Raw genomic sequence first — 12,790 nt, 5'->3', positions numbered from 1 at the left:
ACTTTTGAGTAAAAAATGTAATTTAAAAAAATTATAAATAAGAACGTCGAACTTTGTAACTTGTCGTTATGTACTGAACGGTAAAATTTAGTTTATATTTAACCGAAGTATTAACCCTCGTCAATCGTCATGTATACATTTCTGCCATCTTACGGGATCGCCTTTTATGCTTTTTTCGGTAGAACTCTGAAAAAAAAAACCTTTACAAACCGACTTTGTGAAGACACTATGTCCGAAAAATTTTTCTGTAAAAAGGATAGTCAGTTGGGGTTTGGAGAGTATGTCTGATGATTTCTAAATGTAGGAAAATTAAACTAACACAACAGCACAAATACAAAAGATATTTATATCTTCAGTGTGTACCTACTATTTATACTTTTCAAAATAAATATTTTCTTTTCTTTAAAAAATTCAAAACAAACTGAGGAGAATTTTGAGAGATTATCGATTTTGAACAAACAAACATTTGATTTCTATTGGGTGTCCACTGGGAAAGCTCATATTTAAGAAAATGTTTGGAAGGGCGGTGGCAGAGGCGAGGAATCGGGGAGGGGGCTTGGACGACACCTCGGATGTGCGGGTTGCTTAGTCACGATGGACTGTTGGAGTGGACCACGTCACGCTTTTGTAATTGAAGCTTATTAGACGAGTGGCAAATCGTACGCCGAAGCCAGGCGCAAGTTTTGATCTCACTAAAATATGTGTCGCGTAAAAGCTACACCAAGCATAAATTTGATTAAGAAATGAATAAACAAGGGAAACAGAATCATGTGACCTATTCCATCAGTTTTAACGCAAGAAAACGTGCAACGAGTTAGTGATGCAGTTATCGCAAATCCACGTCGATCTGTTCGGAAGCATGTAGCGGCTTAGGCAATAAAAAAGTAAACGGTGCACAATATATATATAATAATAATATATATACAATATTTTCAATGTGTTCATTTAATTTATAGCATAAGTTGTTGTTGAGTTGTGACGTATTATTAAGTGTTATTAGCATTAGTTGTTAACCTTTGTGGTTTTTTTAGATGCTAATTTGACCTAGTTTTATATCGGTATATGTAATATGATAAATAAATAAATAAAATAAATAATATATTATAAAACAGAAATTGTACTTGCACCCTAACATGATCCAAGTGGTTCAAACTTTGAAGAAAAACGACTAGGTTTTACGAAAAACATGCGCTGAAAGAATACTTACTCAATTTCCCACGTTACATCGGTATATCCCGGTTTGGAAACCTGGTCTGGCCACCCAGGTCCTCGGATATCACACGTACCTATATACCTTTTATCAAAAGTTTTTTCAAACCAGCCGCGGACAATCAATGATCTTATAAGAAATATCAAAACAGAAATCGAAAAAATTTCTCCGCAGCTCTGTAGGAGAGTTTTCATCAACTTACAGACTCGCTTACAGGAGACTGTACGAATGGATGGCAAGCAATTAGACGGCATTATCATTATATTAGTTTTATTCGTGCCAATTAATATTTTATTCCATCCAAACTGATTGTTTTTTTTTATTGTTGAAAATTGAACTTTCCCAGTGGACACTCTGTACATATATATTTAGATGACACACATTGGTTATATAATCACGAGTGCATTGCTGATATAACTCCATGACCCTCCCTAGTAATAATTAGGTATTTAGCAAGATAATAACTTCTTGTTATCTAACACTACACAACCTTGACTTATACTGCTTCTAGTACGGCAGATAAATGATAAGCTATTGTTGTGGATATCTCAATAATTCTTTTGAAATACACTTGTGACTAGGGTCACCATTATTTACTTGTAAAACTCTAACGTTTCGACAAAACTCTAGACTTTTTAGTTCACCTCGTTGAGATATCGATTATAGTAAAGACTTATTTGATATACTTAAGGTAATCGGTAGTTTTATAAGTATATTCTTCCTAATGAGACCCGGACATGCCGGAATAGAGTCTTAAAGTCCGGACATGTCCGTATTAATCCGAACGGATGGTGACCCTTTTTATGACGAGCCCATTGTGTTGTCACTTCTGGTCAGCTACCATACTACACGGTCACCCCCTTTCACCCCCTCACGCTCATCATGTTCTGTCAATACGGTTTACACTTTCATTACCGTTAGGTACATGTCGTGATGTTTTGACTTTTGTTGTTGATAGTTCTGTAATTTCTGTTGTTCCATGTCTCTATTATAGTACTGCCAGAAAAATAAATACTTTTTATACTTAATCCAGATGCTTTAGAATAATAATCAGCATCACAACACAACACCTTTACGTCGATCTACAATACTAAAAAAATAAATCGTTGTTTATTTATTAATAATAATATCCTAGTGATGCTTGTTTTGCACACCGTAACAAAGCGACGCTGTGACGTCATCGACGTCAGGTCCAGAGAATGTCACCGGGTACGTCATTAGTTTTATATCAAAAAAGTAACGAGACATGTACAAATTGTATGTTTGCTTATATGTTTGAGTAATTACAGTGACAATTATTAAAGAATGGAAAGATATCTTGGTGTGTAGAAAATAGATTCATTAAATTACTTAATTATGCATTGTTTTGATAATTATATGTGATAGTAATGTAAATATGTTTCAAAAATTATCGTACATTATCGTTGTAATATGGAAATAATGCCATTATATATGTGCCGTAATAAAATTTTAGAGATCGCATAGACGAGATGGCGTAAATACTGTAATTGCTTTTCTAAAAAGAATCGGAATAGGTTGGGGTCATAGTGTAAGCGTATAGTAGGTATTATATTAACTACAAGCTTGTGCTTGTGAACTTTTTTTATTGCGGCTATGTTTTCAGGTTTAGGTCCTAAATTGTTGGTATCTCCAATGCAGCTAGTACTTACCTTAAGAACCCTAGCAATTGTGAAGTGTGAAGAATCATCCTTTGAGAAACTTATAAGAACTCTGTTTACAGTTGAGTTTTTAGAAACCAATAAGTAGTATTTATTAACTTTATTTTGTCTCACGCTTTGATTTTTGTTTTCACCATGAAGTATTTTCATAGCGTCAGTGTTGGGTACACGTTGCTAGAGTTAGCGATTTACTCATTTTCTTTTTATACTCAACAATTTCAATTTTATCCAAATTGAAGAACTCAATAAGATATTAAACATACTTACTACCTACCTACTCACAATATACTAGCGTATCGACAAACAAAGCGTGTGAGAGAGGAGAACACCTCTAACGGAGATACAGCAAGATAGAAAAGGAAAGCAAATCTATTACTGTAACTGATTTGATTGACAAATCGTAAACTGTATTGCTTGGAATTCGCTCCTTAGAATTTTTAATCAATCAAAATTGGTTAGACTAATTTTGTGTCAAGCAATGTGTCAACCTGATAGCCCGATAGGGCTAACAGGCTGTATACATGGGGCACACTAAAAGTTTTGCACTTCTAGCTAGTCGGAACTATTTGAATTTCGAATGTTATATTTTTTGAAACGTTGCAACCTTCTTAGTAATAATAAAAGTTACAATTGGCGGAAAATCATTTTTCAAATTGTTTTTTATCACACATCAAAGTAGTCTACGTACGCAACGAAAATCGAATTTAGTCGAAAAGATTTTAGAGCGATGATTTTTGATTGATTTTGATGAGGGCGCCTTCAACTGCCGTCAACGAAAATAATGTGGTTGCTGTTAAGCGGCTAATTGAAGAAAACCCGCGGATTACCTATGAGACAATTCAAGGATTATTGGGGATTGGTATGAACCAAATTCAGAAAATTTTACACGAAGAATTGAAAGTTCGGAAACTTTGTTGTCGTTGGATCCCTCATGAACTGACAGCAGAGCAGAAGCGGGCTCGCGTGGAATGGTGCTCACAGATGCTAACAAACTACGATCACGAACATTCTAATGCTGTTTATGACATTGTCACAGGAGACGAAACGTGGATTTATTGTTTTGAACCCTTAAAGAAACAGAAATCTTGTAAATGGGTGTTTGAAAATGAGAGCTGGCGAGAAACGTTGGTAATAAAATGATCGCTTTTTTCTTCTCAGCTACGGGTCCCATTTGCACAATTCAACTTGAAGATCAAAACAGTGTTAATACCAAGTGGCATTCTACCATTTGTTTACAAAGGATGTTACAAAATGTTCGCGAAAGTCGACCAAAAAGCCGCGTTCTTCTGCATCATGACAACGCTTCTTCACTAACGGCCAACAAAACTTAGTCTGCAGATCTGTGGTCCTAATGTTTTAAAAAAGTGGTTCGATCGCATGAAAAATTTTTAAAATGTAAAGGGAGTATTTAGAAAAGCAGTAAACATAATATTTTGGTTATAAGATGTTGTTTTTTAAGTTACGCAAAACTTTTAGTGTGACCTACGTATATGTTAGTTTATTCTTACGTTATGGCATGAATCATTCGTCATCGCTGCCTTGCTATATTCTGGCAGCTGTGTCAAAGAACATACGCACGTAAAATCTTTCACCAGTAGGAGGCTCCTCTGCACAGGATGCCGGCTAGATTATGGGTACCACAACGGCGCCTATTTCAGCCGTAAAGCAGTAAAGTGTAAGCATTATTTTGTTTCGGTCAGGGCGCCGTAGCTAATGTAATTACTGGGCAAATGAGACTTAACATCTTATGTCTCAAGGAGACTTAACATGCCCTCACAATTTTTGGGTTTGCGCATTTGCACTCACAATTTTTGGGTTTTTCAAGAATCCTGAACGGCACTGCATTGTAAATTTATAAAAATTTAAAGAATCCAATTGAGAAACAAGTATTGGTAAGTTGATACTAGGGATGCTCTAAAAAAATACAAAATCCTATGAGAAGAAAACATAATACAGGAAAAAGGACATGTTGTTCTAGAAACTAAGTGCTCACAGAAAAGTTTGCGTAAAAAGCTGACAAAGTATCAGAGTATACTAAGTGCAAGATAATAATACTAACTAGAAAAAGCTGAATATGTGGAGAAACTAAAAGAGATATTTATTAGAATCCATGAAAAAGCAATATAAAAATGTTTACTGGAGATTCTCCGTAAGCTCGTTATGGGCTGTCCCAACCGACTTTTTCAAAAGGTAATATTTTTTTAAATCATACCTAGTGAAACTTTGACTCCGAATCTTTACAGGCCTAATCGACTCTTAGACCCATAACTAGTTCAAGTTTTTTTCTAGATGTGATAGGAAGCTCTATAAAGACAGTCCCGTGGTTGTCCCCATCACTGTATTCCCACCTACATATGAGATTTACGAAAAAGTTATTGAAACTACATACATTTGGCAATTAATAAAGAAATATAATAAAATAATATTATGTTCGTAAAAAAACTCTCATTATGTATCTAATTATATGAACTATTAAGTAAAGTCCTAAAAATGTGGACTCCAGAACTTCAACAAGGAAAAAGGCAATGACTAAGCATCATAAAGTAGTGAGTTTTGCAGAGTACTAAACGGTGGTCTCATGCTGTTGCCATATGACAAGGAGATTAAAGCAACAGAAAACTAATTGTTTATGCCTGTTGCATTCTTATTGTTTCGCTAATCTATACAGCCGATAAATTTTTGGAAACAATTTGCGTCAAACATAATATAAAAGATGCATTTTATTAGTGTTAAGGACTTATTTTGCAATAAGTACTTTGATTTCAAATTCGTATATCCTGTCCTCATGTCATTATCCTATACGTTGGCAGTTTGCAAAAATCCTAATAATATTTATAATATAAATAGGCTAAAGTTAATGAAACATACATTAATTATTGAATATTATACTACAACTTTATTCCTAAAATCAATTTAAAATATTGTCAAATATAAAAACCTTGATTCCGCGAATTAGCTTATATTGACCCAAGTGCAAGTGATAAAATCCAGAACCATCATGATACATCTACTGAACTCAATTTTTTAAATGCATTTTCATTTTTTTTGTTAGTAATAAATGAAAAGCAATATTTAATTCTTATTTTAATTGCTATATACATATGTAAATGTACCTATGATAAAATGGATGTATAAGTATCTATGTGAATTTATATTATTTAAAGCTGATAATTTCAAATGCAATTAAATCTCTAATATCCAACCTATATATTTCACTATTTGTGTCACCTATTTTATGGTTGGAATTAAATACCTAATGTAAAGTAGAACTCTCTTTTAGACAATAAAAATTAAACACTATTACATTCTAAAATTTCAATTTGCATCCTGAGCAAAGAAGCACAGGTAAACAGTACCACGGAATGTTTGTAGAAAAGTGCAATGTTGAGGAACACCAAGCATCCAGATGGTGAGGATGAACCCAAGTTAGTGGGGTGTGTTGAGAAGGTGCAATTGAGCTTCAGGGATCAGGTCATACAGTTCTCAGGAATACTCCCAGTGATAATTTTGGTACAACACATACAGCTAAGCTATATCTTTACCTAGCAAGAGATTGAACTGATCACAAATTGATTAATCTTTCTGTTCCAGGAAAATCTGATCGCTTGTGGTATGCCTCAGATCAGTGTGATCTTGGAAGTGTGCAGCATTCTGTCAATGTGTAATTTATTTTCCCCCTTATTCATAATGGTCCGCTAACTTTAAACAGCGGCTAAGGAGTGTTTTTTCTCATTCTGACTTAGGTCAATAGAAGAAGACAGAGTGAGAATTAGCAATGCTTTAAGTTAACAGACTATTATGAAATAAGGGGGTATATGTATTAATAGATTGCTTATAATTACAATGATTTGAGTGAATGTAATGGAAGCTTTCCATCTTATAAACAAAATAAGGTACAAAACTTGGTGAGGGAATAGTGTGCTGTATGGCACCCTCGGTTTTGGTGTATCTGAAAAATGTAATGTCCTGGAGCACTGGCATATGGCTCATATGTGCATTAAAAATTAAATTAATAAGAGCCTACAGGCTCTTATTAATTAAAATTAAAGAATTATTACAAAATTCTACCAAAAAAAAGATTTGCAACTACTAGTGTACTGCAAAATATCGGCAGGTAGTAAAAGAAATTAAAAATAAATTAGAAGAACTTTCAAAATACTGCAAACAGATACGGGTAGATCACATTATTGAAAAAATATTTCTGGAATATTTTTATTTCATGTTGAAATAAATCAGTGTTTAAATTCAGAAAAAATATATATAATTATAAATTAAATTGTACTACGAATATACAGCCCTGAAACTTTAACAAGTTTATTAGACAGTTAGACCAACTTAGATTAATGTAGGTAGTATTAATAATTTATAATAATAATATAATCTAATAATAACTCTATAAGCCACATGATTTTCATTCATTAATAGTAATCACATTCATGTAGCGTTATGAATTAAGATAAAGCTATTTATAGAGCTCGCATTGAGTAATTAATATTATATCTCGGAAAGTTTACTCACAATATAAAAGTAGAAAGATTTATGTAAATGAACCGGTGTAGTCACTATATGTAAGAAGAATCACAGTTCACGTGGCACTTTGATACGATAGCACTAATTTGTATTCGAAAAACTAATTATAAAACATTTTTATCCAAATCGCAAGTGTACACGGGTATAAAATTCAAATGCAATAAATAAGCGCGGCTCGCGCAACTCGCAAGTTGCAAGGGCCAAGGTTACAACAAAATGTCAAAAAGCCGAATTTGTAGGTCACCTTCAAAATGACAACTAGAAAGATGTGGCCAGCCATAAAAACCCTACAGCTGACTACAGCCTATAAAAATTACAGCTAATATAACAGCTAAGAATGGCGAAGTAGTACGGTTAGATAGTATATTATTTTATACTATCTTAGTTTACAAAGTTGTTTTATGATATTTTCCTCGTAATAGGTGTATTAAATATATAATAAGAAAGCAATGTAATCGTATTCACTAATTTTGAACGCTACAAAAGTTATGGTGTATGATTGTGAGCTAACTAGGTTTTACCATCTTGTCATTTAAATTTTTTAAAGTTGGTTTATGTGTCGAAGATACATATTATATTTTATTTAAGATGTTGACCGCACTGTATTATTTAGAAATATGAAATGATGATGAAGAGAAATTTAATACTTATTTATTTATTTTATTTATTTATACTTTAATAAAACGGCGTAAGCCAATTACAATAAGAATTAATTACAAACTAGACATATTACACAAATAATAGTTAATAAATACAAAGTTTACTGTAAATAACTAATAATTAATAAACATCCAAATACCGTACATCCATTCCTCTCACAAAAACGCAAGCACTGTTAAAATCGTCTGCCATCCATCCGCAAATAAATCACAAGCAGGGTTGGCTTCGAGAAGAGCGTTGAGAGCAGAGAGAGACCTCGGTATAGGTGAGTTGGTGCGAGCCACAATACGATGTGTCGGACTTGAGAACAATCTATGCTTGCGCCTCGAACAGTAATTGTCCGGTACAAAGATACGACATAGCTCAACATGCAAACTCGGCGCATCTATATCACCTCTGAGAACTCTGCACATAACTGTGAGCTGCTGTCGTTTTCGCCTAACCTCGAGGGAGTTGTAGCCTAATGTACCGAGAAGAAATTTTGTGGGATACATATAGGGGTAGTATCCATGCGTACGTTTGTAAAGGTATCTAAGAAAAGCTTTTTGCACCTTTTCGAGAAGGAGTACATAAGTACTTTCATGCGGATTCCACACACACATAGCTGTTTCTAGCTTGCTGCGCACTAAAGCACCAAATAAAAGCTTTATGACTGGTTCAGATGTGAAATCCCCAGAATTCCTCAAAACAAAGCCTAAAATTCTATAGGATTCCCTTATACCGAAGTACAAGTAAGAAGATAATATATCTTTGAAAAATATTATAGTCATACTCATGAGATACAATTTCGTGTTGTAATTATGAGACCCACATCCAAAAATTAATTTTATCACTGCTACAGAATGAAAGAAATCATTAAGTTGAATGATAATTGTGAAGTGATATCTATGGAGTGACAAAATGAAGTGGTATCGGAAATAGAAAAGGCTGGAGCATCTGCAGGTCGGGAAGATATACCTAATCCCCGCGGGATGATAACTTAGATAATCTGACACTTCAAACTTCCATCAAAAGTATAGAGTGACCGAGAGGTTTTGTAACAAAGGTGATTTGAAACAGTACCAATTTCTGGAAACGTCGCTTTTCAGTCACTTACCTCTGCGGGCTAAATTGTAAATTCGCGTCAGTGGAGTAACTCGCGCGATTGTGGAGCTGCAAGCCATGTGACAAAAATCGAGAAAAGTAAGTTTTAACGGTAATTTTCGATGCCTATATTTTGATAGGGGTTTTGTATTTTGGTTTGTTGATAGTTGGTAGCTGATTAACTAAATATTTATTATATATTATGTTATCATAATGTGTTTCTAAAGTTCATTAACTAAAGATTTATTATTTTTTATGTATGGTACAATTTATTTCTGTTTATTTGCTTCTTGATTGTGGATTTAATAAAAATTAAGAGGAGTTTTCTTACAGAGGAGATTTCAAATGAGTCGCCAAATATATGAGCTTACAGCGGAAGAAGTATCTTACCCCTGTATGAGGGGAGTTGAAACAAGTTGACTTCTTACGGTTAAATTGATTTTTCACATATACAGGTGTCCCAGAAAGAATGGATAATCCTTGAACCGCGCACGGGACAGCTCCGAAAAAAATATCTAAAAAAAATAATTCCAAGTGATACACAAAATATGTTTTTTTTAGAAAAACATACGTTTTTTTACTTTACTTCACATTCATGTGGACAACGCCCACAAATTAATGAAATTTGTGGCGTTTTTGACACAAATCTTATTGCTGATAGACTAAACTATTAGAAATACATTAAATAATATAAGTATCTATGATACTTTTTTTAAAAAACAAAATAAGAACTTGAGTTTTTGACATGAAATAAAATAATTTTGGCATAGTTTGAAAGTGTAAAAAAAGTATGAAAACGTAAGTGGCCAGCTGTTTATAAACAATGCGCAGTTCATACAGTTTACAAAATGGTATAATACATCATTTTATTTAATACCACTACGAAGTTATTGCTATTGAGATGCAAAAAGAGTAAATACGACTAAAAGAGAAAATACAAGTCTTAATAAATTTTAATAATAATAAAAACATCAAATCAAATCAAAATCAGCTTATTCACATGAAATGACACTTATGAATGTAGAAAAAAAAAATATTTTTCTTGTTGAATCCACCGCTACTTCGTAAAGGGTTGAGCTAATGAGAAGAAGTAGCAAGAAACTCATTGCCACTCTTTTATATCAAGATTTTTATTTACATCGATTTACAAATCATTTCAATTACACTATATTATATCAAAAAACAATAGTTTCAAAATAGCAGACTTCGATATCCTTTCCAATGAAGCTATCGGGAATGTATCCAAAGACGACTGGGTAAAATGTGTGAGGCATGCAGAAGAGTAACAGGATCGCGATTTGGCCAAGGCCATTTTAATATCAGATTAGAGAATACAGCCTCTGTTAATAAATTCACATGAAGATGACAGAGATAGCTGTTCAGACGATGACATAGACGTAGATTAATAATTTAAGCTGATCTTTGATTCTTCTGATATTAATTTAAGTTGTATAACATTTAATATATTGTATGTTTTCAAAGCAGATATTAAAAATACACCCTAAAAATATTTTGCATTATTTCGTTAACCTTTCCTTAATTACCTGCTAATGACTATCGACAAATCCCTTCTTTGTTACACACAACACTAGCAGTGCGAGCGAGAGTTTCGATGGGTGGTAGTTTTTGACGTTTAATAAGTGATTTTAAATCCTATTTTGAATAAAAATATTTGAATTTGAATTTGATATGTCATTAAGTGTGAGCGAGAGATCTGATAAAAATGATTTTTGACTCATTTCGCACGTTTGCAACTATATAATTTTTCGGTTTCCATAAAATGGGTCATCTATTCCTTCTAAACGCAGAAAAATGCAACAAAGATATAATATTGTATTAAATGCATTGGTTGGTACATGACTATGAATACCTACATGTAATTAGTCTGTATAATAATATTAGGTAAACTAGTTTGGCCATTAGGGCGTTACAACGAACTTAAATTTTTTTATTCATCTTTGGACCGCGTTTATTATGTTAGAAATTTGGATAATCCACCGCCATTGATTGCCTTGCACAAAGTGGAAATGGAGCCGTCGATTACTTTCAAGATATTTCAAAAACTAGGTATCAGTCATATTATGTTCGTATATCGTACGATTAATATGCAGAGCAACACATCGTCTGTCGAAGACCATAATAGATTAGAGCAGCTGCCTGCTGCTAGAACTAAAAAGTCTGATAATAGGCAGATTTCACAGAAATTTTATATGGAACCAAAAAATTGAGAAATGACGAGTCTCGTTTTTATAGTAGCTATTATTTCTCTATCGCGTATAAGGAAAGAAGACGCTTGGTGCTTATCGTCGATTTACACGACATACCGTAAATCAATCCCTGCAGTTAAATAGTACTTCTATTTACAGGCACATGTATAGGTACAGGGTGCCAGCTAGACTATGGGTACCACAACGGCGTCTATTTCTGCCGTGAAGCAGTAATGTGTAAGCATTATTGTGTTTTGCTCTGAAGGGCGCCGTAGGTAGTGAAATTACTGGGCAAATGAGACAATTGCGCAATTGTAGTGCTGCTCAGAATTATTGGGGATTTCAAGAATCCTGAGCGGCACTGTATTGCAATGGGCAGGCGTATCAATTACCATCAGCTGAGCGTCCTACTCGTCTGGTCCCTTATTGTCATTTAAAAAAATATTTTCAAAGTGAAAGCTCATAGCTCCAAAGAAACTTCACAAGTGATCGGAAAGGTGCAACGAGGTCGCCATCGCGCATCAGTAAAAGTGTAAAAGAGACTGCCTCCTAGATCGTGTTGTTAGACCTTTTAGACCTTTTCGCAGCTCGCGTTCTAAAAGTCTTTCCAGAAAGACTCTGTACCTGGTTACAAGGCACTACCTACCGAAGCTTGGCTGGAAGTCAACGTTCTGGACTTGCCCTCGTCTTGCCCAAAACTGAACCCCTTGGACTGTTACAAATTATAGTCAGTTTAGAAGCCTTGGCTTGTTCTAAACGACTCGCCGACATCGAGACGCTTCATGAATCTCTAGAACAAACAGTAACTAAATTTCCCGTGGTAACAGTGCGAAAATTCATACTTTCGTAACCTCTAAGTTAAGGACCTTAACGCCAACGACAGTAATTACGATTCTTTTTTACTACAACATATATGTTTTATACGTCATAAGAAAATGTATTTTTATTGTAATAGAATATATGACCTGACTAGGTAAACATACATATTCGTAAAAATCAATCAAAAATCGCCTTTTCGCTCAAAATGGTTATATCCAAAGACACAAAAAAAGCAAGTAATTCCTGGGTGCTGTTTCTAGCAAGCTGCGTAATACCCACAATAGTTTGATGGGAAATATATGTACAGTTTTATCGTAAAGGCTCAGAACATATGTTTTTTATTGAGGAATAACACTGCAGAAAGTCTAATTACTCAACTTGAGATTATCTAAGCGCTGAGGCAGTATGGGACTAGTTTATGATTCTCTGACAAATCTGACTTTGAGCAAATTACTGCTAATGGTAATATTATTATTTAAAAAATCGCAAAAGAATACTGGGAAAGTTTTTTTGCGTCGCTCTTATCTCTAAGAGCGCCATTTTCTTCGATCAATCAATTTTGAAAAAACTTATACAACATAGAATGCGTCATATGATTGCCA

The 12,790-nt window shown here is 33.9% G+C and overlaps 1 protein-coding gene across 1 annotated transcript in view; it reads right to left on the bottom strand.

Annotated features, from left to right (window-relative positions):
- LOC126974714 (glycogen [starch] synthase) overlaps nt 1-7,624 on the bottom strand; it is a 37,796-nt gene extending 30,172 nt beyond the window's left edge. The window contains exon 1 of the mRNA XM_050822303.1: nt 7,408-7,624. The gene's annotated coding sequence lies outside the window, so the exon portion shown is untranslated. The remainder of the gene's footprint in view (nt 1-7,407) is intronic.
- Between the last annotated feature and the right edge of the window lie 5,166 nt (nt 7,625-12,790).

This window comes from Leptidea sinapis, chromosome 33 (assembly GCF_905404315.1).
Source record: "Leptidea sinapis chromosome 33, ilLepSina1.1, whole genome shotgun sequence".
NCBI lineage: Eukaryota > Metazoa > Arthropoda > Insecta > Lepidoptera > Pieridae > Leptidea > Leptidea sinapis.
This window is presented reverse-complemented; position numbering and strand designations above follow the sequence as displayed.